General features: G+C 36.6%; 1 long non-coding RNA gene across 1 annotated transcript in view; it reads left to right on the top strand.

The window, feature by feature from the left end:
• LOC128091516 (uncharacterized) overlaps positions 1-22,230 on the top strand; it is a 45,030-nt gene extending 22,800 nt beyond the window's left edge. Inside the window, exons 2-3 of the long non-coding RNA XR_008211440.1 lie at positions 17,577-17,645; positions 21,989-22,230. This is a non-coding gene — a long non-coding RNA (uncharacterized LOC128091516). The remainder of the gene's footprint in view (positions 1-17,576; positions 17,646-21,988) is intronic.
• The last annotated feature ends 3,958 nt before the right edge of the window (positions 22,231-26,188 follow it).

The following is a 26,188-nucleotide window of genomic DNA, read 5'->3' as shown; positions in this document are numbered from 1 at the left end:
TTAGAGATTCAGAGGCTGTGAGAGGTGAGGGCTTAGATGTCAGGAATTGTCTGTCTAGCTCACTCCTGTCTCCAGTGTGTAATAAGTACTATCACTGCTGTTCCTAACCTACTTCTGCAGGCCTTCCTGTTATTGTGCTTCCTGCTTCTTAGCTCTAGTTTAGCACAAATGTAAACTGTTTTCTATATATCTTTATGAAGAATAAACCATCTTCTGCCTATCTGTAGCAGCTTTTTATACACTTGAAGGGATGCCTCTGCCATTTCTATCTTTTTTTTTTTTCTTTTGTCTAAGCAAATGTCTGAGGCAGGATTGAATAAACCACATTGTTTTCCAGAGCTTGTTTCATTCTTTTTGTTCTTACTTGAACTGGAATTTGTGAATATCTTTGCTTATGTATACAAAACTACACATAGGAATTACTCTAGTCAAGGTCTCACTAAGGCTGGGCAGGGACTGTGTCTTGTCTAGCTTGGCTATGTTAATGATTTGTTTTGTTCAGTTTTTCCTATTGCACAACATTATTAACCATGGTGTAGCTCATGAGTTATTTCTGTAAAAATACTACTTAGTCAATTCTGCTGTTTATTTTTTTCTTCTTGAATGCATGTTGATCCTCTGAAATATCATAGTATGACTTATTCAAACTGTAACGCCAGTATGTTGAAACAAGGCTAGAACCCAGTCTTTTCTTCTGAAGTATTTGCAGTTCCTTGTGGCCCGTGCTTTATGCACATTTGTTATTTTAGTACAGAACTTCCTATGGAAAATGATCAGTACATTAATGCAAAAACATGTTATTTGGAATAACTCTCGTTTGTCAAGGGTTTCCCAAATAAAGAGCCAAAGATTGAGCTTTTGCCCAGACATCTGTCCTCATTGGAAACTCCTGTCAGTATTGTGGTAGCTGATGTAGGGCACGACACTTCTTTAGAGGAAATGGATGCTCCATCAATGACAACAGCAATAGACTTTCACTGAAATATCCCAAATCTGAGAATTTATGGCTTATTAAAAATTCTGAAGAAAATAAATTATTCAAAATTAGATTGCACTCAATTTCTAACAACCTACAAAATTTAAAATTAAAACTTTTCTACCTCTATTATTAAAAAGAGGCATCTTAATTGAAATGAGAAAAAATACCTTTAGATCATGTACAGATTTTGCTCTGATATCAGCTGTTACAGGTACAGGTATGATGGTACTTACCAACTCTTAGTGGGCAGATGTTATTGATAAAATATGGAAATCCATCTCTGCTGAAAAATGCAGGTTTTGAGAAGCATGTAAGATTCTTTTTCTCAAACATTTAGTGCATTTTATCTTAATGTGGGGGTAGAGCTGCAGTAGTTAAATCAATTTTTTACATTAAGATGTTTGAAAATAAGTTACTGACCATCTGAGTGACCTATTGGTAGTTTCTTTAAGAATCAGCCTTGAAAAAATCTACTGTTTTGTGTTGTCCTATTTCTGTAAGCTTTTATTCAATGTATGTGAAGAAGGTGCTCTTGAAGCTTCCAGTCCCACCTTTTAAAGGATGTGCATGTGACTTCCTTCAGAACTCTTAAAAAACTTGGTAAGAGAGGGCTTGAAAAAGCTTTTAATTCCAAGCCTGGCTTATGTGACTGGGAATTTAGACTTGCCAGTAAGTAGGCAAGTCCTGCCCCAGTTTTCTGGCAAATAACAAATGGTTAGAGTGGGAAAGTCTTATTTATTTGTCTGTTTTTTTAGATGTTTTCACAAGTTACCACATATGGCTTCAAACATCTAAAAAACAAGGAATGGGGAAACAAACAAACAAAAAAAACACAAGAAACTACTCCAGTATTTCTTTCCTCTAATAAATGAACGTGAGCTGTTCTAGAACTTGATAGCTGCAATCGGGCTGTGTGCAGCTTGAAAACTCATTAGTGAAGCTGTCACTTGAGGTATGCTTCCAATTGCTAGACAGTTTGGACGTTATCTGAATCTGTTATCTGTAAAGTATTTAGACTTTCTAGAATCTAATTATAATGACATGGATTGATTAGCTCTTACATGAATTTAGAAAATGATACTCCCTTCTGGATTATAGTGCTAATATCTGCAGCTTAGAATTCTACAATGTATTTAATTCTGATATTTTTATACAATATCTGCAATACAGGAAAACACCAATAAACTTGAATTATTTCAAATAAGTTCTCTTAGCATCTGAAACATCAGTAATGCCAAAGCTGGAAGGTTGTGATACTTCATGCCGCTACTTCACACAGCGTAGATTGCATTTCTATAATCCTTTGCTTTGTTAACCAGTTTCCAATAATCCAGCAAAGTCTCATTCCAAATTTGGATATATTATCAAAAAAAACCCAAACATTTATGTAAAGCTAATGAATGGATCTGATTTGTAATTACAAGGTTCAGACTGTGAGTTTTAAATTACTAAAAGCACATAATGAAAAAAAGTGAGGATAAAGAAAAAATTTGGAGGGAGAGTGGGAAAAGAGTTTAGAAGGAATAGGCCAGAACAGTAGAGCAAACGCTCCACTGGAGGATGTAGGAGAAATTCTGTTAATCACAGTATTGCAGGGGTTATAGGTGGCTCCAAGAGATCATCAAGTATAATCCCCCTGCTAAAGTAGGTACCGTACAAGAGATGCAGGTAGGCATCCGCATGGGTCTTGAATATCTCCATAAAAAGAGACCTGACAACTTCTCTGGACAATCTATTCCAGTGCTCCGCCACCCTTTCCATAAAGAAGTTCTTTCACATGTTAATACAGAACATCCTATGTTCAAGTTTTAGGCCATGACTCTTTGTCCTATCACTACACACCATTGAAAAGTTCCTGGCCTAGTCTGTTTTCCTCCCACCTCCTTTTAGATATTTATAAACATTCACTAGATCCCCTCTCAGTAATCTTTTCCACAGGCTGAGAAAGCCCAGGTCACTCAGTCTTTCCTCATGTAGGAGATGCTCCAGGCCCCTCTTCTCTATAGCCCTCTGCTGAGCTCATTCTAGGAGATCCTTGCCTTTTTTGATTTGGGGAGCCAGAGCTGAATACAGTATTCTAAATGTGGCCTCACTAGGGCAGAGTAGAAGCAGAGGAAAACCTCCCTCACCTCCTGACCACGTTCTTTTTAATGTACCCTGGGATACCATTGGTCTTCTTGGCCACAAGGACACACTGCTGGCTCATGGCGTGTTGTTCACCAGAACATTCAGGTCATTCTCTGTAGGGCTCCTCTTCAGCAGGTCATCCCCTAACCTATACTGTTGTATGTGGTTATTACTCCCTATGTGCAAGACTCTACACTTGCTCTATTTAAACCTCATCATGTTCCTCCTTGCCTAACTCTCCAGCCTGAATAGGTCTTTTTGAATGGTAGCGCAGCCTTCTGGTGTGTCAACTGCTTCTACCACATGTTTATCATCAGCAAACTTGCTGAGAGAGAGGTCTATCCCTTCATCCAGGTCATTGATGAAGATGTTGAACACGACCACATCTAGCACTGACCCCTGGGGCCTACTGCTACCTAGAGGCTTCCAACCAGATGTTCCTCCTCTGAGCTTTGCCAGCCAACTACTTGTCAATACACCTTACTATTCACTCACCTATTCCATGCTTTCTAGGTTTTGTAAGAAAGATGTAGTTGGAGATGGTGTCAAATGTGTTACTGAAGTCAAGGTGCACAACATCTACTGTTTTCTTCCCATCTATCCAGGCAGTTATGACATCATGGAAGGCTACCAGGTTGGTCAAGCGTGCTTTCCCTTTGGAAATCCATGTTGACTATTTCTGATAACCTTTTTCAATTACTTGGAAAGGGAATTCAGGACAAGTTGTTCCATCACCTTTCCAGGGTGGGAGGTGAGGTTAACTGGCCTGTAGTTTCCTAGATCCTCCTTTCTGTCCTTTTTGAAGACTGGAGTGGCATTGGCTATCCTCCAGACTTCAGGCACCTCCCCTGTTAGCCAGGACCTGTCAACTATGACAGAGTGGTTCAGAAATCACCTTTGCCAGCTCCCTCAGCACATATGGATGCATTGTATTGGAGCCCTTCGATTTGTGTGCATTGATTTTTGGCTAGAGGCTCTCAGATCAGATTCTCCTTGATGAATGGGAAGCCTTCCTTTCCACAATCTCTCTCTTACCTCCAGGGTCTGGGATTCCTGAAGACAATCTTAACATTAAATACTGAAGCAAAGAAAGCATTCAGAATCTCTGCCTTCTTGGCATCGCCTGTTGTCAGGGAAACCACCTCATTTAGAAGGGGACCCCCAATTTCCCTAGTCTTTCTTTTGCTATTGATATACTTGATATCCTTTACCTCCTTTGCAAAGTTTAATTCCAAGAGGGTCTTATTCTTCCTTGTTGCATCCTGACAACATTCCTAGATTCTTCCCAGGTAGACAGCCCTTCTTTTCTACAGTTCATGGACCTTCTTTCCTTTTAGTTTACCTGTGAATCCCTTGCTCATCCACCCAGGCCTCTTGCCACCTTTCTCTGATTTCTTATTTTTAAAGATGCACCAGTTGTGAGCTTGGAAAAAGTGATGTTTAAGCATCAACCAGCCTTCATGGGGTCTCCTTACCTTCTAATGCTCTAGTCTATGGGATACTTCCAGGTAGGTCACTGAAGAGATTGAACTCTGCTCTCCTGAAGCCCAGGGCAGCAATCCTACTTACTGTTATGCTTCGTCCACACAAGATCTTGAACTCCATTATCTCTGCATCTCAAGCTGTCCCCAACCTTTGCTTCCACTTCCTTCTTAGTAAAAACAAGATCAAGAAGCACATCTCTTGTCACTCCTCCATTACCTGTGTCAGAAAGTTGTTTTCAATCATTGCAGGAACCTCCTGGACCACGTGTATCTGGTTATCCATAAGGGAAGAACTGAAGGAAGGATAAAATTCTGAAATTCCAGATAGGAATAGGAGATATACATCACTCCCAGTAGTGTTGAACACAAATTGAAAAATTGTACAAAAAAGGGTTGTTAATAAGAAAACAATAAATAATAAGTTGCAATAAATAATAAGTTGGAAATATTTTACTATTATTAGCCAGTATTTCATCAGTGCTTCTGAAACTTTTCTTCTAAGCAGACAGACAAAGAGAAGCAGGACAAATTCTATTTTCCTGAAAATAGACCAGCCAAAAACCTACTCCTTGCCCATTAGCCTGACCTTGAAAGCACAGTCACAAAGATGCACTTGGCTGTGTTTGAAATGCAAGAAAAATTAAGTTCATATTGGCTGGTGGTCTCAGACCTTTATGGTCTGGGCAAGCTAATTAATTTACCACTTTAATAAGAAGCTTGTAGAAGGTAAAATATTGCTTGTTAGCATGTTAATAAGGCTGTAAACTGAGTATTCTGTTTCAATTGCAATACAGCCTGCTTTATGAGAGAACAGAGGGATTAAGAGAGCTTCCTCCATGGCACATACTGATATAATTGATAAAAATACTAATTAAAAATTTATCTTGGGACTGAGAAGATAATGGGTTTGCTATGAGACCTGAAATACCCAGTCCCAATGGAATAGGGGAAAATCACAGCCTAAATTCAGTCCTACTTACTGAAGTCTTTAGCATCGGGTCTGCACGTTTAAACTCAAGAATGACCAATTCATGGCCTTTGTAATTTTGCAGTATACAACTTAGATTGGATCCTCTTTAAAGATATCTTTCCAGCATTTTTCCTGTTTTGAAGGTGCCTTGTTTTAGATGTAATATTTTTCATCCAAATGAATGAATTTAAATTGAGGTAGCCTGCCAAAGTAACTTTTTCCTTACTTTTCAGTCGTGAGTAGTAATCCACAAATATTGTTGTCATTATTTCTCTTGATCTGGAAGTTATTTGGCTTTGTAATCTGAAGCTTTGTCCTCATGTAGTGCAGAGGGGCGTAGAGGTGATAGATGAGAATGTTTTCAAAACTCACTGTAGGAAGCTGAATAGAGAATTCTATGGAGCAGGCTGAGATCTGCTAAATTATCTGTCTACTTGGCAAATCTTGTGGAATGTCTGCAGAGAACAAGTGTCTAAACTTGAAGGAATTAATTTTTTTTTTTTTCATAATAAAAATATAGAAATGATGAACTAGGTTTAGTTATATCTAGTGTGATTGAATAAGAAGATCTGGCTGTGAAGAAGTTCTTGGGGAAGTAGATACTGAAAAAGAAGAAAAAGCTTACTATGTAGGAAGTGCTGACTGACCCTTGCTTAGCTCTGTAAGAATCTTGGGAGTGGAGTTAATGTACTGAAATACTACTGAGGAGCTGTCAATGAGACATTACTTGGCAAAGGTCGGCATAGTAGAATCAATTGCCAGTCACGACCTAAGGGAGGGTTAAGTTGCTGTTCTGTATTTAATATGGCACTTATCCAGTATGTGAGTTGTGGCCCACTGAAGAAATCCCAGGTTTTGTGAAGGTGGCAGAAGATTTATATTTGAACACCCACAATCCCTTTTGCACGGGAGAACATAAGGTACCTGTAAGTCGCTGACAGTTTTTGTCCTCAGTGGGCTTCTTTGCAGCATAAGTGACAGAAATTTATATAATTAGTCTTTGTGATAATGTATTTTGTACTCTGTATCCACAAGTCAAGGAGCAACCACAACCATCAGGACTCCCTTCAGCAGCTCGAAGAGCTGAAGAAAAGCACTCCTGATGAGTCTGTAGACATAAGCTGAAACTTTCCTGTATCTGGAAAACATGAGATGTGTCAAGGAAGTAGACATGAATCTAGAAATATGCAGATTCTAAAGAAGTACTGGGGAAAGTGTAGAAAATTAGGTGATCAGGGCAGAGACTTAACAATGTGAAGTAGAATGTGTAATGTTGAAAGAATGTGAAAGAGGATGAATAGACCAGGTAAAGTTTTGTGATGGAAAACAGCCTAGAAGAAGTTTTAGTATATTTTTTCTCTTGAAGTTATAAATGCTAGAATTGGAAATAAATTTAGAATCCTCTTGGGAAATATTGGTGTTTTATGGAAGCTGCTGGGAAAGTCTGAAACAGTATTCAGCATTTTTTCTGAGGAAAATAAGTCTGTTTTGAGAACACAGTCATGGTTCCTCTCCTAAAATTTGTTTGTCCTTTAGGCTTTCATCTGTGTAAGCTCTTTGGACTTCCATTTCTGTGAGCTTCTAGAAGAGGAAAAACAGGATTCAGACAACTGTCTTCCCTAAAGCTAAGTTTTATTGGCAGAAATCACATTTATTCTATGTATGAAACAGTCCTACCTCAATCTCATTTCCTTTTCACCTATTTTCACATTATTTTGCCATTTACTTCACAGCATTTTATGAGTTCCAGCCTTAGTCTGTAGGCTTGTATGTACTGTAGCTGAAGTCAGTTGAACAACACAGATGTTATAGGACGTGACCAAAAAAATAGTAAGAATGAAGCAGTTTTCCTTCTGAAGTGAAAAAGGAAACTGCAGGTAAATATACACCACAGTAAATATGAATTGAGAGATTTCCACTAACCTGGTTCAAATGGCTGAGGAGTACAATGTTCTGCCGACAAATAAAAGTAGTGTGAAGACTTTTATTTCCTTTCTTTGTTATGTGAGTTATTCTTTTTATTGCAAGATCATTGTTTATTCATTTATTTAGAATTGTAATTTGTTTAAGAACTTCTTGAGAGTTTGACAATTTTAGATCAAACATGGTTTTATTACCATTTTTAATTGGAAGGAAAAATGATACAGTATTCTTCTCATGTTTTAGTGAAAGGAGCTTTTCATATGTATCTAGTAATGGTGAACAAACTGTCTATAGCAGTGGCAGAAAAAGTGGACAATGGTGTTCATAAATCATATTTGACATAGCAGTGGTCTCTGTAAGGTAGTTCAGGACCATATGCAGAAGTCAGTCCAATCATGCAGGTCAAGTGGTCAGTCTGTACTGCTAAAAAGGGATGTTATTTTAGATTTGATTTGCCAGCTTCATTGATTCCTTTCTCAGTCTTGAATTAGAATTGCCACATATTTCAAAAAGAAGACAGAAATGTTGAGTCTTGCCTTAAGGCAGCTAGAAATCTTGAGTGTTCCTAGTCAAGATTTCATGTTGTTCTGAAGCAGGTATAACCCTTTCTTCTTACAGTCCCCCTGAGACCTCTGGAAAAAGCAAGAGAAGAAAGGAGGTAAAATGCGTGTTAGATATTGATTTAAAAAAAAAAAAAATCATTAAGAATGTTGTGCATGTTTTCTTGTTTTTAAGAGATTTATTAAAGGTCTTATGTTAATGAAAATGACTGTATAATCAGTTTCTGCGTGCATTTCTGAAAGGAATGATAATATGCCCTTTACTGTAGCTCAAAAGGGATGCTTATTTTAAATTTCATGTATTAATAGAGGAACCTTGCTTTGAAGCCAATGACCACTGCAAATATCAAACATATTTATAGTTAGGTACAAATATGCATTTGTGAACTGTCTTTCAGATGATCTCTTTCAGCCTATCATAGAGTTCTGAGAGATCACCTGTAAAGTCACCCAATAGAAGAAAATTGCATGGACAACTAACCAACTCCTGAAGATAAAGAACCAACTGGGCAGTGTTTCACGTGATAGTGCTAGACAATGCAGTCTATTGTAGATTTTCTTTTGTTTGTTTTGTTGCTTTTCTTTTTTCTTGCTTTTTAAGTATTTCATTGTATTTTTTTTCAGTCTTTCACATTCATTAAAAATGTGGCAACTTGTTTAATAATTAGGCATCAGTGAGGGAACAGAAAAAAGACTTCCTCTAAAAATAACTAACAAAGGAATAAATGTATAACTCTTATTTTTATGCAGAAATTCATTATAAAAATCAAGATATCATGAATGCAATCCCAGGAAAAGTAGTCCACAACTTTTTAATATTATTTCATTTCCACACTTCTATAATTCTTATGGGCTTCAGTAAAGTCAGCAACATGTATTTTGATTTTTTTTTTTTTTTTGGTCATTTTTAGTGAAGTTGTTCTGATAAAGTTCAGACCTTTGGGTAGGGATTTCAGCCTGATTACCTCTCTTCCTATCTGAAAACAGAAGTGCCTGACTCACAACCTGCTGAAATCAGCAGTTCTTTCCTCTTGGCTTCAGTGGATTTTAGAGAGAAGATTGTTTTAGATTTTAGTAGACTATTTCTGTTCAGGAAAGAGTGAGCTGGAATCACCTCTTGCTGGATCAAAAGGAGGCTCTTATCACTCTTTTTCAAGACAATGTTTACATCTTTCTCAGGTTTTATCAATCTGTAGTGAAACGTTCATGCTTTGTGTACTCAAACTGCAATAACATGTAATACCAGACAAAAGTGAGTAAGGGATTTGTTGAATACATCTAGATCTCAGAGAAAATTAATACGCTTCTTAGACTCTAACATGAAGGCCATGATGTTTCACTTAACTTTTTTAACGTGTGGGTAAATTTTGAGTTATATACAGTAGGCCCTAATTTACATCCTATTTTCTACATTCTAAGTCACTAAGTGCTTGTGCAGAAGTCACTGTAGCTCTAATACTTTGAGAGGGTGTAGAATAACATAGTAACATGGCCAGCGCTCCAACAGGCACTGAAAGACATGGCTATGTCATATATCCTATGCAATGTGTATGATAAGCCATTCAAAATGATGACAAACAGCTTTTAAAATGGCCTGATTAGTTAAATATTTTCCCAAATCTAGCAAGCACATCATTCTCTCTTTTCCTTACACTCTAATATAATTGGTCATTCCTTTATTCCTTTACTTGTTTTGCGGGGAAAAAAGAAAAAATCCCAACAAAATCACAAGACAGCTATTCTAGAAAAAAAAATAAAGCTAGACTGTTAGAGGCAAACAGTGTAATTCAGGCATAGAGTTTAGCAATCAGAATAGAAGGAAATTCTTAACGGGGTAATTCTAAGTGCTAATCATAGTTGTATGAAACAGACAAACTCTTTAGTGACCTGTGGCAATTTATGCAAACTGAGGATGTATTTTTCTTTATTGTTAATGGTTATCTGTGAGAGGCAGACCTTTACTTGATTACAGCACAACAAAAATCCTATAATTCTTACAGAGTAAAATGTTCTCCTAGCATGCATGGTTCTTGCGATCGGATGTGAACACTCACGTGCTGTTTCTCCAGAAGGTGTTGTCATTGATCAAGTTTGATAGATTTCTGTCAATTACATCTGTTTATCTTCTGTAGCTTTTCCTTCTACTTACACAGCTCTTCCACGGTCAAACCCACTTTCCATTGTAAGTCAATGCTAACAATAAACATGATTAAAATATGTATGTATATATATTATACGTTTTATGTGAGATAATGAAGCAATATATTTTATTACCACAAAGGACTGCGTTTTCAGGAAGTTGAATAAGCCTTGTTAAAAGCAAAATGATTTGCAGCGGGGTCAGGTATGTGCCAGCTTCAGCTTGTGCTTCTAAGCTTGCATCATGTCCTGCCGGTGTCGGCAGTGTGCTTAGGGCTTCAGCTGCAGTGATTTGTGCACAAGCTGCTGCTTGTAGATCAACAGCTTTTGTAAGAACAGCACTCACTGGGAAAATGTGCATACTAGCAGTGGAATGGCATAGATTCCTCAAATATACACTTCTGCTTTGTGTGTGTGCATTCATAAGATAGATTTTAAGAATTAGCACTAACTTTGTGAGGAAGACTTTAATTACTTTCTCACTAGAAATGCTCCTGTTATATACCCAGACTCTGAAATGGTGTTTATGTAGAAGTTTCTCAGTGCAAACAAATCAGAAGATCATCATACTTCCTCCAAAAGTAGCTTCCTCCAGCTTCAATATGTCGTTACCCAAAAATGTTGGACACAGTGTTATGACTGCCACGAAGTCTTATTGATCAGCAACCTGAAAGATACGCAATCTGACAGAGGATTAAGAATACCAGTATATTCTGGTATGGGGCAGTGACTGGTTGGATGATGTGAGTCTAGTGATGGGGAGATTGTGGTGCTGCTTGGAGTCTTCCTGTGAGATGATTATCACCAGGGAGTGACAGGTTCAACTGTGAGGACTGAGGTATTTTCTTCTTTCTGGTCAACTTCCTTCTATTTTACCTTTGTGCTGAGAGGGTTTTTGGATTCTATGAGTGAGCATCAGAGCACAGCTAGCGAGACTCATACTGGAATAACACTGGAATATTTGTTACTTCCTTTCTACATAAAACTGTGGCTGCCTTGCTTTTCTTCTTTATTTGTTTATTATATTATAAGTATTAATATTAAACTCGAATACCAAATGAAGTAAAAATGAAGCTATATTAATTTCTTGGAATAACTTCTCATTCCAAGATTTTGTAAACTCCTAAATATATGTTTTTCATTTGTGAACTTGATGAATCAAATAGAAGAAGATAAATAATACTTGCCAATATACCTGAATCTTGGCTATATTTACTATCAAAATATCCACTAAACAACTGAAGTTATGCTTTGCATTGGTCTTTTTCTGTAACATGCAATTCATCTGCTGTTGACTGCAGTCTGTTTTATGTTGCTTACAATTAATACTACCCAAATTTTCTTCATTATTATTGCTTTTTCCATTTAATATATATACATATTGTTCTCTATCTCAGCTGTAATTATCAGCTACTAATGTCCTTTTTATGACAGCAATTAGCTTGCGTGGCGTGCTCACTCTGCCTTGGAAGGTTAGGGCTTTTCAGAGAGAACAGCAATTGCCCTGCATCTACCATTAGAGCAGAACTTATGATCAGGAAAGTTTTCTTTTGTCTTAGAAAGATGCTCCAAAGCCATAAATTTGAGATTTGAATCCGGTCTTCCATAACATAGTTTTACTGCAAAGGAACATTTAGGGCTAATAATTTTTCCTGCAGAACATCTTTTTCAAGAAGTATTCTTTTTACATTGTATTCTTACTCAATTTGCAGAAATCAGTTTTTATTTTGTGTGTACATATAGTTACACTTCAGGAAAGTGAGTTTCTGTTGTTTTGAAACAAATTATGTTGGTCTGGAAAGGGATATTCAGCCTGTAGACCTGCTCCGGTGGATGCACAAAACTCTCGTTGAGTACAAGTACCAGCCCGTAATTCAAAGCATTAACTGTAAAAGAATATTTTATTACAATTCCACACTCACTGTGTTTCAAGTGACATTAAAACAAGAGTAAGCACTACATGCTGGGGTCCTCCTTCTGGGCATTTTGAGGACTATTATGGGCTAGAGATAAGTGAACTTGTTTCCCTTTTCTAATTATTTTGTTTTCCACCTCATGCAGTTTTGGAGAGTCTTAGTTTATCACTTAGTTTATCACATGTTTTAAGATCCTTCCACTGAGCTGACTATAAAAATGCAAAGCATTAGGAAACAAAATTCCAAGACCAATTAAAAATTAATCACCTCCAAATCAGAGTTTTCAGAGAAATGGCCAGTGGAAACAGAAAGGCAACCCAAACTTCCAGGAAGAATGCTCTACTCATAGGAGAAAAAAGAAAAAAAAAATCCCTTTCAAGCTAGGGATACTTTTTTCTATCCTGTCCTGTTCTCTTCTATTACTCCTCTGCAGCCTCCTTGAAAGTTCACATGCAAAGCAGAAGAGAACAATGTGGGGCTACCTCTACACTAGCTGCCTAATGGGGCCCATTTCTCTGAGCCAGACTCTCCCTATGAGCATTGGCTATTCATCACTCTGATAGAATGTTGTGAAGCTTGAAACATGAGCTAGTACTCATCAGAGAGGTATTGAGAAGCAGTTAGGAAGAGAGGTCTGAAACACATATGCCATAGGAAACTGCTGAACAAGAAGAGCAGAAGATGCTCTAAAACCTCCTCTGAGACAATCCATTATCCTTGCTAGTCTTCCCCTGAAAATCTCCGGCAACTGAGTCTCCACAGCCTTCTTGGAGAGTCTCTTCCAGGGCTTTGTGATCTTCACCTTTTTCTCCTAATATAAGCCTGCTGCAGTTTAAATTCACTACTTGTCCCTCATGGACAGGTTGCAGCAAAGCTCCTAGAGAATGAATTGCCAGGAATGCAACATTGGCCATTACAAGTGAGATTGTATGTTTGAAACAAGAAAGATTGTAGATGGCACACTGAACTGTGGTGCTGTGTGCACAGGACAAAAAGGTGTTTGAGAAGAACTCATTTACAAAAATTATTTATGATAATTGGATTTACAGGCATAACAGGTAAGATACTTTGAGGTCAAAGCCTTGATGTCAAAATAATTTTTAATTATTTTAATACATCAGTTAAGTACCTCCATTAGTATTACAAATCCCAAAGAGAACAGAATAGTGACTTGGCGTACAAAACCTAGCCACCACTGCTTTGAAGTAAAAGTGTTAAGAACACGATCTGGTTATCTAGCTGAACTGTGAAAAACTCTAAAAGTTTTTTGCTTAAACTCTTCTTTGGCTGTTGTCCTTCTGTGCCCTTTTTGGTCTTTTCTGTGGAAGTGAAAAGCTAGTCATTTTATCTGTTCAGATATTTTTCTAGCTTCAATTATTTTTAATGGATGTTTGAAGTTCTCCTTTTACAAAATGTGCTGAAAGCTACTCTTACACTAGTAAAAGAAATTATTTTTTTGCAAGCAAGCTACAAATGCCAGAATTTGTAATAGTAAAAAGGACTGAGTTTCTGAATCTGGATATCGGTAGCTTTGCAAACTGCTTCACAGGCCAATGTCTTTTATTTAGGTTTGTTGTTGTTGTTGTTTTTTACCAGAAGCCAAGTAGTCCACAATCTGCCAGCCCAGTAGAGTAAACAAATCTGTTTTTCAGTGTTCCCCTTGTCAAACCAACCTCTATCTGAAATACATGTTTATCTCAGATGAAATATATCAAGCCTTTGAAGCAATAATTATAGCTGTCTGGTCACATGGAATAAATCAGGTTTAGATCAGGATCAGCAACAGAGTTCCTAAAATACATAGAACTTTCAAATAGGAGCTGTGTTTTGAGATGAACACAGACAAAATAGCAGTGAGCCCAAATACACGAAACGCTATATGCAAGATGTTAGAAAATACACAGAAATCAGAAAGTTGTAGAAATCTCTATAGATCTGGAGAATCAGTTTTCTGGCTTCGTGCATTGTTCTCTGGCAGGTGGGCTGATCACCTTGGCATCCACCCTGTACCTTTTTCATGGTATTCAGCTGTGGATCTGAAGAGAGAAGGAATCTTCCGTAGTGTGCCTGTGTGTGAATCAAACTCCCAAGGGATGCTGGAATGCTTTGACAGAATTTCTGTGTTGCAGGAAAACTAACTCTTTCTAATAGCTCTTCCCCAGATGTTAGCCAAGGAAAATGCAGTGTAGGATTGTATTGAATAAAATCTCTCTACGAAATGTGGAGCAATAGGTGCTCTAAATTGTGGCAATCTGAGAATGGCACTACCAACCTTAAGGATTTTTTTTTTCTTTTTTTTTTTTCTGATCAGTTTTTAATGTTTTAATGTGTCCTTGGGGATCAGCACCTCTACTACCAAGTGCCTCCTGCAGCAGGTTATGGAAATGCCTTGGCTAAGGGAAAAAGTTTCTTAAAGTGATCCTCACCTTGGCCAGGGGTCAGGATCTGAAACAGCAAGGTGAAAATATCTGATGGGAACAGGTTGCATCTGAAGGGCCAGTGGAGCAGCTCCAGCCTGTCAGAATAGGCATCATGGCAGTGATTCACAGGAGACTCCAAATCTTTCAAAGCCTGTTGGAGATTCTCCAGATAGAAAACCTCCCTACAGAGAGCCTGTCAGCCTAGCAGTGATGCCAGGTAAACTGCCCAGAAAAAAGCCATGAAGAACCCTAAATAACCCAAATATCACAGCCTGGTGTGTAACTCCCCGTTCTGTTACTGGATAATTTAGAAGAAAAGCCAAGACAGTAATCTGATGTCAAGACTGCAGAAGAAATCAAATCATGTAGTGCTCTTATGAAACAAGGCTTTTCCCAACAGAAAAGGAAACCAGAGAATTTGAGTGAGATTATATGCAGTGATCTTTCCTTGGGAATTCATCCTTAGGATTTATTAAGGGACAAAAACTGCCAATAATGTTTTTGCAGAAAACACTAATAAGAAAATTAATGAAATCTGGTGAACCAAGATGATATATTTCTTGAAAGCAAAAGAAGAGATGCTAGGAAAATGCACTTAGCATCACTCCACAGGCTAACTTAGCAGTATTAGAATTTAGATTATTTTTTAGTATATCTTTTTGTCTGCTGAAGTTTAAACCTACCTCAAACATCATAGAAAATAGTGCAAAAGCAAACAGAAATAGAGGATTTACCCACAAATATACCCACAATTTAGATCCTTTTAAGTTACTTTATGTATTTTTTTACCTGAGAGCTGAGGATGTTTTTTAGTCCAAATATTTATTCGGTTATTTTTTATTTTTATATAGAATCTGTCTTAATGGGATAAATGATAAAAAACAAACAAAGACCTCGAGATTGTTGTATTTTCTTTATAACTCCGGAGGTTCAATTGGCAAACAGTGTTCATTATGAATTATTTTGAAATAAATACAGGATTTTTAAAAATTTGTCAACAAGTTTTCCTTTTGATTGCTAACAGCTTCATTTTTCTACAATATTAATGTGCAAATAACATAATTAATTGGTGTCAGTACAGAGATGTACTTAACTAGACTCAAAGAAGAAAGTATATGGATCCACTACAAATAGATTTTTCAGACTAATTAATGCATAAGAAAAACTAAAAACAACAAACCAGTGAGGTTGGAAGTCATGTTTGTCATGTTTTTTTCTCTTAAAATAACTGCTGTACTGAGCTACAGGTTGAGATGACAACTTTTAATATCAGTGAAACCTTGTTTTTCAATCTGTAGTCCACACTTTTTGTTCCCTGTCAGCTCACAATTCTGTTGCCTGCTAATTCTGAAGGCTGGCGGCAAAGTCCAGTTCCTTCTCTCCACACCGCTGCTCCTGTAGCAGCCACGAGGCCATGATTCAGGGGGCTCCTGCCCTGCATGGACTCCTTGGGTCCTTGTGAACCCTTTGCACCAGATATGAATGCAGCACACAGTGTTTCTACTGTAGCTGTGTGCCCATGCAAACTAATTCCAAATGTTTGTTTCTTTGTTTATTTGTTTTTTTCTTCTGACTACAGTTTGCCCTCTACTGTCTTATTTTCTTTTCCACATCACTTTTTGTTATGTACAGCTGAGAGGCTGGTTTTGACTTGGTTAGCTCCCTTTTTGCAAGATTCTTAATTGCTACTAATTTAGGTGTGTTCATACAGATGGAATGATCTGAATTAGAATTGCTGCTTAGATCATATGAGGTCAGAAAATTAGCTGAAGAAATAAATTGAGTGTCTCATCATCTAAAGCGTTCTCAGATAAAGGGGGAAAAAATAGCTGATGTGCTTTAGGCAGAAGATTTTTGCTGTTCTTTGCAAAAGAATCTGTCACAGTTGGACATGCAATAACATTCCTCTCAGCTGGAAGATTAATATCACTTCACCTCTCTTATACATTATTCTCATCTGCTGTGCCAAACTGAAATTTGTTTCCATGTGCCCTGTAAGGAAAATAAACTTTTTTGCCTGTTATATGAAGAAACTTCAGATTAACCAATCTCCTGTGCAGTTTTACTGCACGCTCATGTTCATAGCTCCTTGGCATGTGACTTGGAAATTTTTGTATTTTTACTTTGTTTTTCATTGCTATTACTTTTTTTCAAGGCCTGATTTTTATGGATTTCTGTAGCATTCTGTAGCAAGAAATTCCCATTTACTGTGGGAGTGGCAACGCTTTATTTGAAATCTTCTGATTGAAAACAACAAAAAAGTTCCGAATACTGTTCTGAAAAATTAATATAACTTATATTTATGATCACTTTCCCAAAGTTGAATAAAAATCTGATGGAAGGTGTGCTTCAATCCTAAATGATAAAATTGAGATTTCTTCTATGTCTTCATTTAGGGTGTAGATTATTCTGTGATCCATATCAAAATAAAAGGGATCAAAAAAACAAGCGGAGTTGCATGGGACTAGAAGTGCTTGTATGTTTGAAGCTAAAATCTGTAGTCAAGAAATTGTTACTCATTTTTTCAACAGTTTTGGGCACAGGGAATTTACAAAATAGTACAAGTTTCATTTTTATCAGTGTACCTTTAAACAACTAGACATGTTTGTCACTAGAGGAATGACCAGGGTACGTAATATGACACATTCTCTCAAATCTGATTTATATGTTGAAGAAATCTAAAAAATCATGACAAAAATACGAGTATTTTAGCAAAATGCCTGCAGTAGGGAAGAAGATAGAATTGAGTACTGGGTTTGTTTTGACAGTTCATATTCAAGTTTGCCTTATGTGCGGTGACGCACACTATCTGTATTTGCAATGGTATATTTCTTTGGGTGATGCATTTTATTACCTTTAATTGGAAATAAGTTTTCTTCTCGCTTTTCCAATGTTTTACCAAAGAGTTGCTTCTATTATTTAGTCATTTTTTTTGTTTGAAACAGTATATTTTGTATGTCAGAATACAGAAGAAATGTGCTTTTTTGACATGCATTTTTAAATCTAGGTATTTAAGTTTGAATTTAGGCATCTCAGACAAATGCATCTTTCTTTTCAGAAACGAGGAAAGTCACAACAATAATTGGATGGGAATGATAAACTTGCAATGACTCCTCAAAATTGAACAGTAAGTTTGAGAGTTCTGTTCTTGGTCAATAACTCAAATCATAGAAGACCACCACAATATGATTTATTTGACAGTTACTGTGATTTTTTTTTTTCCTTTACTTTTCACTCATCAGCAACAAATCAGCATAACACAGGTGTTTGTTTTCTTTTTGTCTGGGTACATTCTCATGGGTTTATTGCCTACAGCCAGAAATATACACTGGCTATATTTGTATGGCAGGTCTGCCTTTTATTTCCTCATTTTGGCTATCTAACAAACTTCACCTTTATTATTAGTGATGACAAAAGTCTGCAGATAGGTTTGTTGTTGATTTCATTTTCTATTAAAGAAATTAAGGATTTGGGAGTGTACAAGTTCATAGTGAATTCATTTTTATCAAATTAAAGAGATGCAACAGCAGTTAATACGAAACCATCTTATTAACAAGCCTGTAGACGAATTTGAAAAAACAATCTGGTTTTGTTTGTTGATTTTTTTTTTAACTGTCTCAACTACTGATAAGCATTTACTTACAATTATTTTTCTTACTCCAGCTGATTGCATAAGTAATTGATTTTATAAAAGGTTGAAACATATCAAATCAGAAAACAACCATCAAAACAAATTTGACACACTTCCAAACTCACACCAAGTAAACATAATTTCTGTCAATTAGATCTGTGAAATTTTATGTTTAGGCCTATGATAGGTAGCCCATCTAAGTGTATTGAGTTGTCCCTCAGCATATCAGAAATATACCTCAGATTTAGCCAGTATTTGGGATGTCATAATTGAGTAAGTACGAAAGTAAGATGACTGTGTCATTGATCTCAGTTTTTGTTCAGTAACAAAGGAATTGAGACATTTCCTATGGTGCAGAGTCTCCTCACTTCCTTCTTTCAACCTCTGAGGGTCTTCAGATCTGTATCTCCTCTGTCCTATAAAATACTTCCAGAAAGAGATTGTTCTATTGTTCTGAGAAGGATCTCTCAGGTCCCAGGATGTTGACGTTACTATTTTTTAAGTTTTTTTTTTCCTTTTGGTGATGGCAGTTAACCCAGCTGTGTCCACAGTATGTAGCTGATGCAGATGAGATTGCATTCTGTATTTTATTTGAGGGCATCTGACAGGGTGAAGGTAAGCAAGATGCTGCTCTTTGGGTCAATGTGGTGTCTCTGGAGTACCAGGCCTCGTGGCATACCCTCAACCCAAACCTCTCCCCTGCTTGGGCAGTGCCAGAATGCCACTGTCTTTCTGGGTTGCTTTCCAAACTTTTTACTGCACACAAAAATTACAGTAACAAAGGAGCCTGAAAGGGTACTAATTTTTCAGCTAGCATATTTTTCCTGTTCCCTGTTCCTTTTTGCCTTACAGGAAAGTACATTAGAATCCCAAAGTGATGGAACATTAAAAAACCATCTGGAGATCTAAAGCAATTTTAATATAAATAGTTAAGATAGCATTGATACATGACCACAAAGACAGATATGATCCATTGTAAGTCTGGCAGCTAACCTGCAGTAGTGCTCAGGAACTTAGAACTCTGATTTGAAAAAGAAATCTCTAGATAGCTAACTAAATACAGGCTAAAAATGAGAGAAACTAAAGTTTAGCTGCATAGAGTAAGACTATTTAGCAAATACTTGTGTTCTATTTGAATTATCCACAAATAAACATACCTGCATGTGTTAAATAAACGGAATGAATGTGATGGATATGATGTATGTATAGATATGTGTACATATATATAATATTAAGTCTATTCATGTTTTTATGTTTTTTTCCAAACCATAAACACTTCCTAGTTGTTATTTTAATAATTAACTATGTGGTAAATTTTTGGCTTTTAACACCTTAAAAATGCTACTATAAGATATAAAATGTGATATAAAGATATAAAACATCATCTCCCACAGAAACATGATGGAACTGTACAGATGCTTTCCTTTCTGTTTCTTCACAGAAGAGCAGTTGTCTGTTTAAATGGAGTTAGAAATTTTCACTCCTTTTCACGCCCAATTACTTTCTGGACTATTCAGTGTTCGGCACATGGCAGTGTGTGCTGTGCACCTGGCTTCTCTCATTCTCTGGTCCTTGTGCAAAGGGACCTTAGGAAGAGACATGGACTCTGACACCATTCTTGTGTTCAGCCAAGCCATGAACATGGGAGACCAGACTGCACACAACTGCTGCAACTGGATTATGCTGGAAATGCAGCCAACCTCAAATCTTTGTGTGATCATTGTATCTGCCACAGGGATGCTCTTCTGGCTTTATTCCACTAGATTACTGTGATGAGTGTTATAACAAGCAGATTTAAAATCAATAAGAAATTCTCCCACGGAGCACTTGGGGCTCCATTCCTTGGATTAAGAAGACAGTTGTACAGCGTCCTTCACGATCAAGCTCTATGTCAGGACAATTCCTGCCAAAGTCAATGGAGTTGACTTAGCAGAATTTTCAGCTCTGCAGTTTCCAGCATGACACCCATACAACACACCTTTTCATCACTCTGTGAACAGCTGACACGAACTGTTATTAGAGAATCTCAATTTCCCACAGTCCTTATATATGAGCACTCCTCTGTATCTCTACAAAAAGTCTCACATCGCACTACATCGCACTATAGAAGTTACAGTATTTTTTTTGTTTCATATTATACTTCAGTATTTTTACTCATGTGATTTCACTTTTATGAAAAAGTTATTTAGGCTGTACATAAACAGATATATTTATTTGGCTTCAGTATCTTTTAACAATACACTTCTCTATAGCTGTTGTGAAATGAACTAAATAATTCACCCAGAATTCATAAATCATTGAGAGTGGCAAAACTTCCTTGCTTAGCTGTATAGCAAATTTTTATTTTGGCTACTTTATTAATGTAGCTGCTATTCCAATCAGTAAGAAAAGCAAGAACCCTTTGGGACATCTAGGAGATCAGAAAGTTATAAAACTATTCATAGTAGGTGTGTGACTGCAGCATAGTTTTGCCTTCTACTCAGTCTAGTGATTATTGGACACAAGGAGTAGAACCTTGATGGAGAAAAAGACAATTAAAGTAAGGGTAGAGTTGTTCAGTTATCTACCATACAGTGAGATGGGGAAAATACTGCCATATACATATAACATATTTATGTATATGACATTAATTATTGATGAGCAATTTAAATGTCTTTCATCTCTCCTGAAAACAAGATAAAACTGCATTCTAAAATTAAACTAATCCAATTTAAAATGTTGATAATGTTTTCTACTCGAGATCTGTGTTTGTTAAACACACTTTTAAGATCTCTTAATGTTTAATTCTCTTTCTGAGTTACTCAGAATAAAAAAAAAAGTTTTACAAAAAGATGGTACAACAATGTTTGTCAAAGTACTGTGTCAACATTCTTATATGTTACAAAATAGCTCTTACCAAACAGAAATTTTCTTAGAAAACAACAAAATCCAGAAATCGGGGATCTCTATTCCTTTTTTCCTTTAAATAAAAACAACAACAACAACAACAAAATATATATACATATAATATAATATATATATTTATATATATATATATAAAATCTTTTTTAAAATGAACAAACTGAAATGGTGTGTATCAAGCCCTTGAAAATTCTTATAACTTCTGTTCCATGATTTTGTTTGTTTGCATTTTCCTTACATTTAACAGTTAAAATGAACACCTGGGCTTGCGTAATATATTTCAGGGCCAGGGGCAGTTACTTACTAAGCTGTTAGGTGGAAGGCAAGCTAGTGCAGTTGCTTACTAATAGAACAAGAAGACTTTGGGGAAGTGATGTTTTCCGTGATTACCAGGAACTTTTCTTCCTGCATTCCACCAGGATACCTTCTGAAACATTTAGAAATATTGCATAGACATTTGTGTAAATTCAGTGTTAGATTTTGAGCTCTGCAGACTAGCTCTGCAGCTCTGGTAGCCTAGAAGAGTGCTGCCCAGAAAATGTTCTCTGTACAACTCCACTGACGTAGTTTGTTCATGATCAGGAAGAAATGAGCCTTGGTAGCAAGTCAGTTAATCACTGAAATGTCTCTTATTTGCTGGAGTTACCTATGAATGTACCAGCTGCAGTCATATTGACTTGGGAAGACACCCAAATATACATATATTTATAAAGTTCCTGGATGACTGTAACAAGAGTGTTTATTTTGCTTCATATGCATCCTTAAGCATGCATTATATGTCAGCAACAATCTGATGCCAGTAATATATTCAGATCTTTAACCAAGGAGTGTTATTTGTTATTTGTAGAATGTACTGCTGGCAAACATCCCAGCCTACATAAAATATTTCTTTGGAAAATCTTGCAATAAAAATATTCCTACCTCTTTTGTTTCACCAGGAATACAGAGACAGAACTCATAAAAGTGGAGGCAAGAGAGCAGTACCTTTGGAGTTGGATTCTTTGAGGCAGATTAAATAAATGCTCAGAAGTGAGATAGAAAGAAACCAAAGGGAATGTATCCCTTTCTAAACTTTTTCAAATGGCTTCACAGTGATGGTAAGAGAAGAATTTGTTTATCTATTGCCAGTTTAAAGTACTAAACTATGCAGAAATCAAGACACAAAACTCAGAGATAAGGCTGTAATTATGTCTTTTGTCCACTTTTGTCTTTTGTGCACAGTATGGTATATGAAATCACTTGCTGTTTGGAGACTTCTGGATCCTCACTTGTTATGTTAAGCTACAAAATAAATTTTTAACATGACCTCTGAATTTTTCAAACCCTAGTTTGTATCGTTTGTATAATGAAAATGCAGAGTGATTACTTTTATTGTTCCAGTGTTTCTAAATAAAAATATATGTGCACAGAGAGGGGAGAGCAAAAATGGGAAGATGTGCAAAATTATTGATAGATTTTAGAGTGCTCATCTAGTCAATTGCTCTAAATTGGTGTGATTGAATGGAGTGGCCCATATCTAAGTGAGGTAGTCTTGATTTCAGGCTTATTTGTCCCCAGATCAGAAGAGAACTTTGAGATTATCACCATGAGTAATAGCTAAAACTTTTACTGCCAAGGATTATTGCAGAGCCATAGGCAGAAAGCCTGGATAAGAATAAGTCCAAATTTATCACATTTGGCTCTGAAAGGAAGGACAATCTGCTGAACATATCCTAGAAAGGATGTGACTAGGAAGATGACTGCCTGAAGATGTGCCCTCCAGACACTCACAGATCATGGGAGTGTGGGAGAATGATAAGAGGGAACATGACTATGAAATGTGTTAAACATTTGAAATAAACGAGACCTAGACCTTCTTCTTCCTTGAAGAAAAGAATCAAAAGTAGAATGGGTGGGAGGTATGGGAGAATTTGTCAAACAATTTTACAAAGTTTTAAATATTTTGAAGTTTTTAGAAAAGCAAAATAAAAGCTATAATAAAATAACTGTAATTTCAAATTCAATAAAGTATATATTGAAAACTGGCAATACCTTATCACTTTGTACTGTGAGATTAACAAACAGAATTTGTAGACAGCTAATATCATACCAGCAAGGTGCCACTTTAGACACTTCAAACCTTCCATCAGTTTTAAATGTGGTGGGAAAATAGACCTGCTGAGGAGATGGAATCTGGAGGAAAAGTTTTTGAAGAAAGCAAGATGTATCTTAAGCTTTTATGAGTATTTTCAAGGGCAGAAGGAGAATACTTTAAAACTCAGGCTTCAAAAAGAGAGTAAAATTAGGGGCAGCAAGATTCAAATATTACTCAAGGTTAGTCAAGATTAGCTGTATGATGAATGTTCCAGAGAATGCTTCATAAATCAAGATAACTAAGATAAATGAAAGCCTAATTTAAGGAGTTTGCTGTCTCTGGATCAGAACTGGAAGGAACCAAATGCCTGACTGACAATTTATGAGGTACAAGAGCAATACCAGGATCAGGGGCAGATCTGTACAAAACCAAGATTCCAGTTTGGGATACTGTGAGCAAAGTGCTACCCTTCTCCAAAGAGCATAGAAAATAATCAGCTGGGAACTGAAGCTGGACAGCATCATTCATTTTTAAAGACATCCCCTCCTGCAGAGAGGAGCTTTGGGCTTTTTAGACTAGTACTTTGCTCCCCTGTCTGTTTGCTACAACCCTACTCATAACTGCACTTTAGTTACTAAACTTTCCTCTCATTGCACATTCATTCCTCTTTTTATGTTTTTTTTCCTTTCCTCTCCTAATTATCTGTTTGAATATCCAGAGGATATGATCAGAAAGGTCTGGACTCCTTTGCCTACATGTTATGCAAAAATTGAGGAGTTCTGTTAAAGAAAGCTAAAAAAATGGGTGAAAAAAATTGCATTTTTAAAGTCCTGTGAGAGTTTCATGAGAACAGGGAGGGGAAAAAATCCTGTATTCTGTGGGTAAAGTGAAAGTTCTCAGTGAAGAAAATCTGTAATGCGTTGACTTTGTTCAACAGATCCAAAATTCTGCTGGAGCAGTTGAAAGTCCAATGAAAAATGGTAATACTGACAGCGTTTGACAAATCACTCAGGTAAAGATCTTCAGACCAAGGACACTAGTTGCATGAAACTTGAGGAAGAATTTGAACCGTGGTCCAGGTACAGCAGGGGGAATTAACTCCATGTGCCTTAAAAAAGGTAAACTGGCGTGCTTAAAATCTGGGGTTCCTGGGTATGGACTGCATATTGTGATTAGATGACAACTGCTGGGAGAAGGTGACAGCTAAGTGACTCTTGAGCTTCTCTCAAGTGGGGTAAGACTGATTTGGAATTATAGTCAATGTAATGAAGCCCAGGGAAAATTAGTCCCCACAGTCTAACTACCTAGATTTTACAAATCAGTATTTTACTCCTTTTTTTTCTACCTTCTCCACTGCTTTTCCACTTTCTTGTCCTGCAGATTTCTATTTGTTTAAAATCACTGCCAATGAGTAGGAAAGTATAATTCACTGAACACTTTGTAGTATAATTTAGTTCCTCAAATTTCTTGTTAGGTGCTTCAGTCAGGATTACTTAATTTTTTCACACTTTTTATGCAGGAATCACTTGAAACTAAACTCATTCTTTTTCACTACCCAGAATGCCCAGCAATAAGATGTCATGTCAACCTAATGGAGTTAAGGCCTAGGTATGGATGCCCAGTGACATTCAAGCCATTATTCCTTCTTGCCCATTATTCACAAACATTTATAGTAAAACATTTCATTGCACTTATTAATTTGTAATAAGTAATGGTAAACTGGGTGTTGCCTTACTCAAGATGAATATGAAGGGGAAAAAACATTGAGTAACAATTGTCATTACAAAGATATTGCCTTGAATAACAAACAGAAGTTATCAGAATTCATCAAATAATTGATAGCGCACCAGGCTGCATAATTTCCTATGGCTGCTTGCTTTGTCCATAGGAGTCTTAGAAAAATGAGAATTCTCAGCAGAAATTCAGAACACACCTGTCTCCTCCAGGACATTTCCACTTTCTTTCCTTCACCTCACCCACAGTCATGTATCTCCTTCTCTAATGAATGTTAATTACAAAATCAGGAAATATTCTGACATCATCAGAACAGCATGATTAGGCATATAAATAATTTAGTTTAATTAAATCATTAATCAGAAATAAAGCTTGTTTGCAGGATGTTTTAGGGCCTATTGCCATGATATACCTTTTCTTCAGCTTAAGAATTACATTCCCTATGCATTCCTTCCATGCATTTTTTCCCCTCCTTCAGCTTCCTGACATTCCTGTATCTCCTCCTAGAGTCTGTGGGACTGCAAGCTGAGCTAGACTGCATAAATGACTGTCATTGAAAATGAGCAAAAAGAAGACAAATAACACTTTAAATTTTTTCTTTGACATCTGGATTTTTCCTGGGGTCCAACTTGCAGCATGAATCGATGAAAAGTTCCAACATTACAGAGAAGTTCAATGATACAAAATAGCACAGAGAACAGGAATAAAGAAAAGATGAAGAATTTTACAGGCTTGTCTTCAAGAAAACAGATTGTGGTAGTAGCTTATTAAACATCAGGCACAGATAATGCACTCTAAAAGGAACTATTTGAAAACAACATCCCAAGTTATTTTTATATGATAACAGCTGAGGAGAGAATTCAGTAGGATGAACAATGAAAGTTATCTCAGGTATAGACAAACTTTGGCCATTTAGTGTACAGGCAACTTATTTCAGACTACAAAATAATTAAAGTCTTCTGTTCCCCAATCCTCAAGGTTATGTCAGTGGGCAGTTTGTCCTTTATGAAAAATTAATACCTGCCTTTCCAGGATCTGAACCTGTAACACTGAATATGTCATTTGATTGCTATGACTTAGTTCAGCAATTGCTATGTGCACGCTAGTTGGCAATTTGGGGATTGATTTTTATTTTGAGCTTGAAATAGAAGAGACAAGGGGACTTACATGTCATGTAATGCACATACACTCATCCACCCATCCCCATCTCATATCCCTGTTGGATTATTCAATGGTTAATGCATTACAATTGAACTGTTTATGTTTATTAGCTATGGAATATTGCAGATTACATTACAAAATTGCTGTACCATTTAGAAATAATTCCTTT

Source organism: Tympanuchus pallidicinctus, unplaced genomic scaffold, assembly GCF_026119805.1.
Source record: "Tympanuchus pallidicinctus isolate F22 unplaced genomic scaffold, pur_lepc_1.0 scaffold10, whole genome shotgun sequence".
In the NCBI taxonomy this organism is placed as follows: Eukaryota; Metazoa; Chordata; class Aves; order Galliformes; family Phasianidae; genus Tympanuchus; species Tympanuchus pallidicinctus.
The sequence above is the reverse complement of the archived record's forward strand: the minus strand, read 5'-3'. Positions and strand labels throughout refer to the sequence as shown.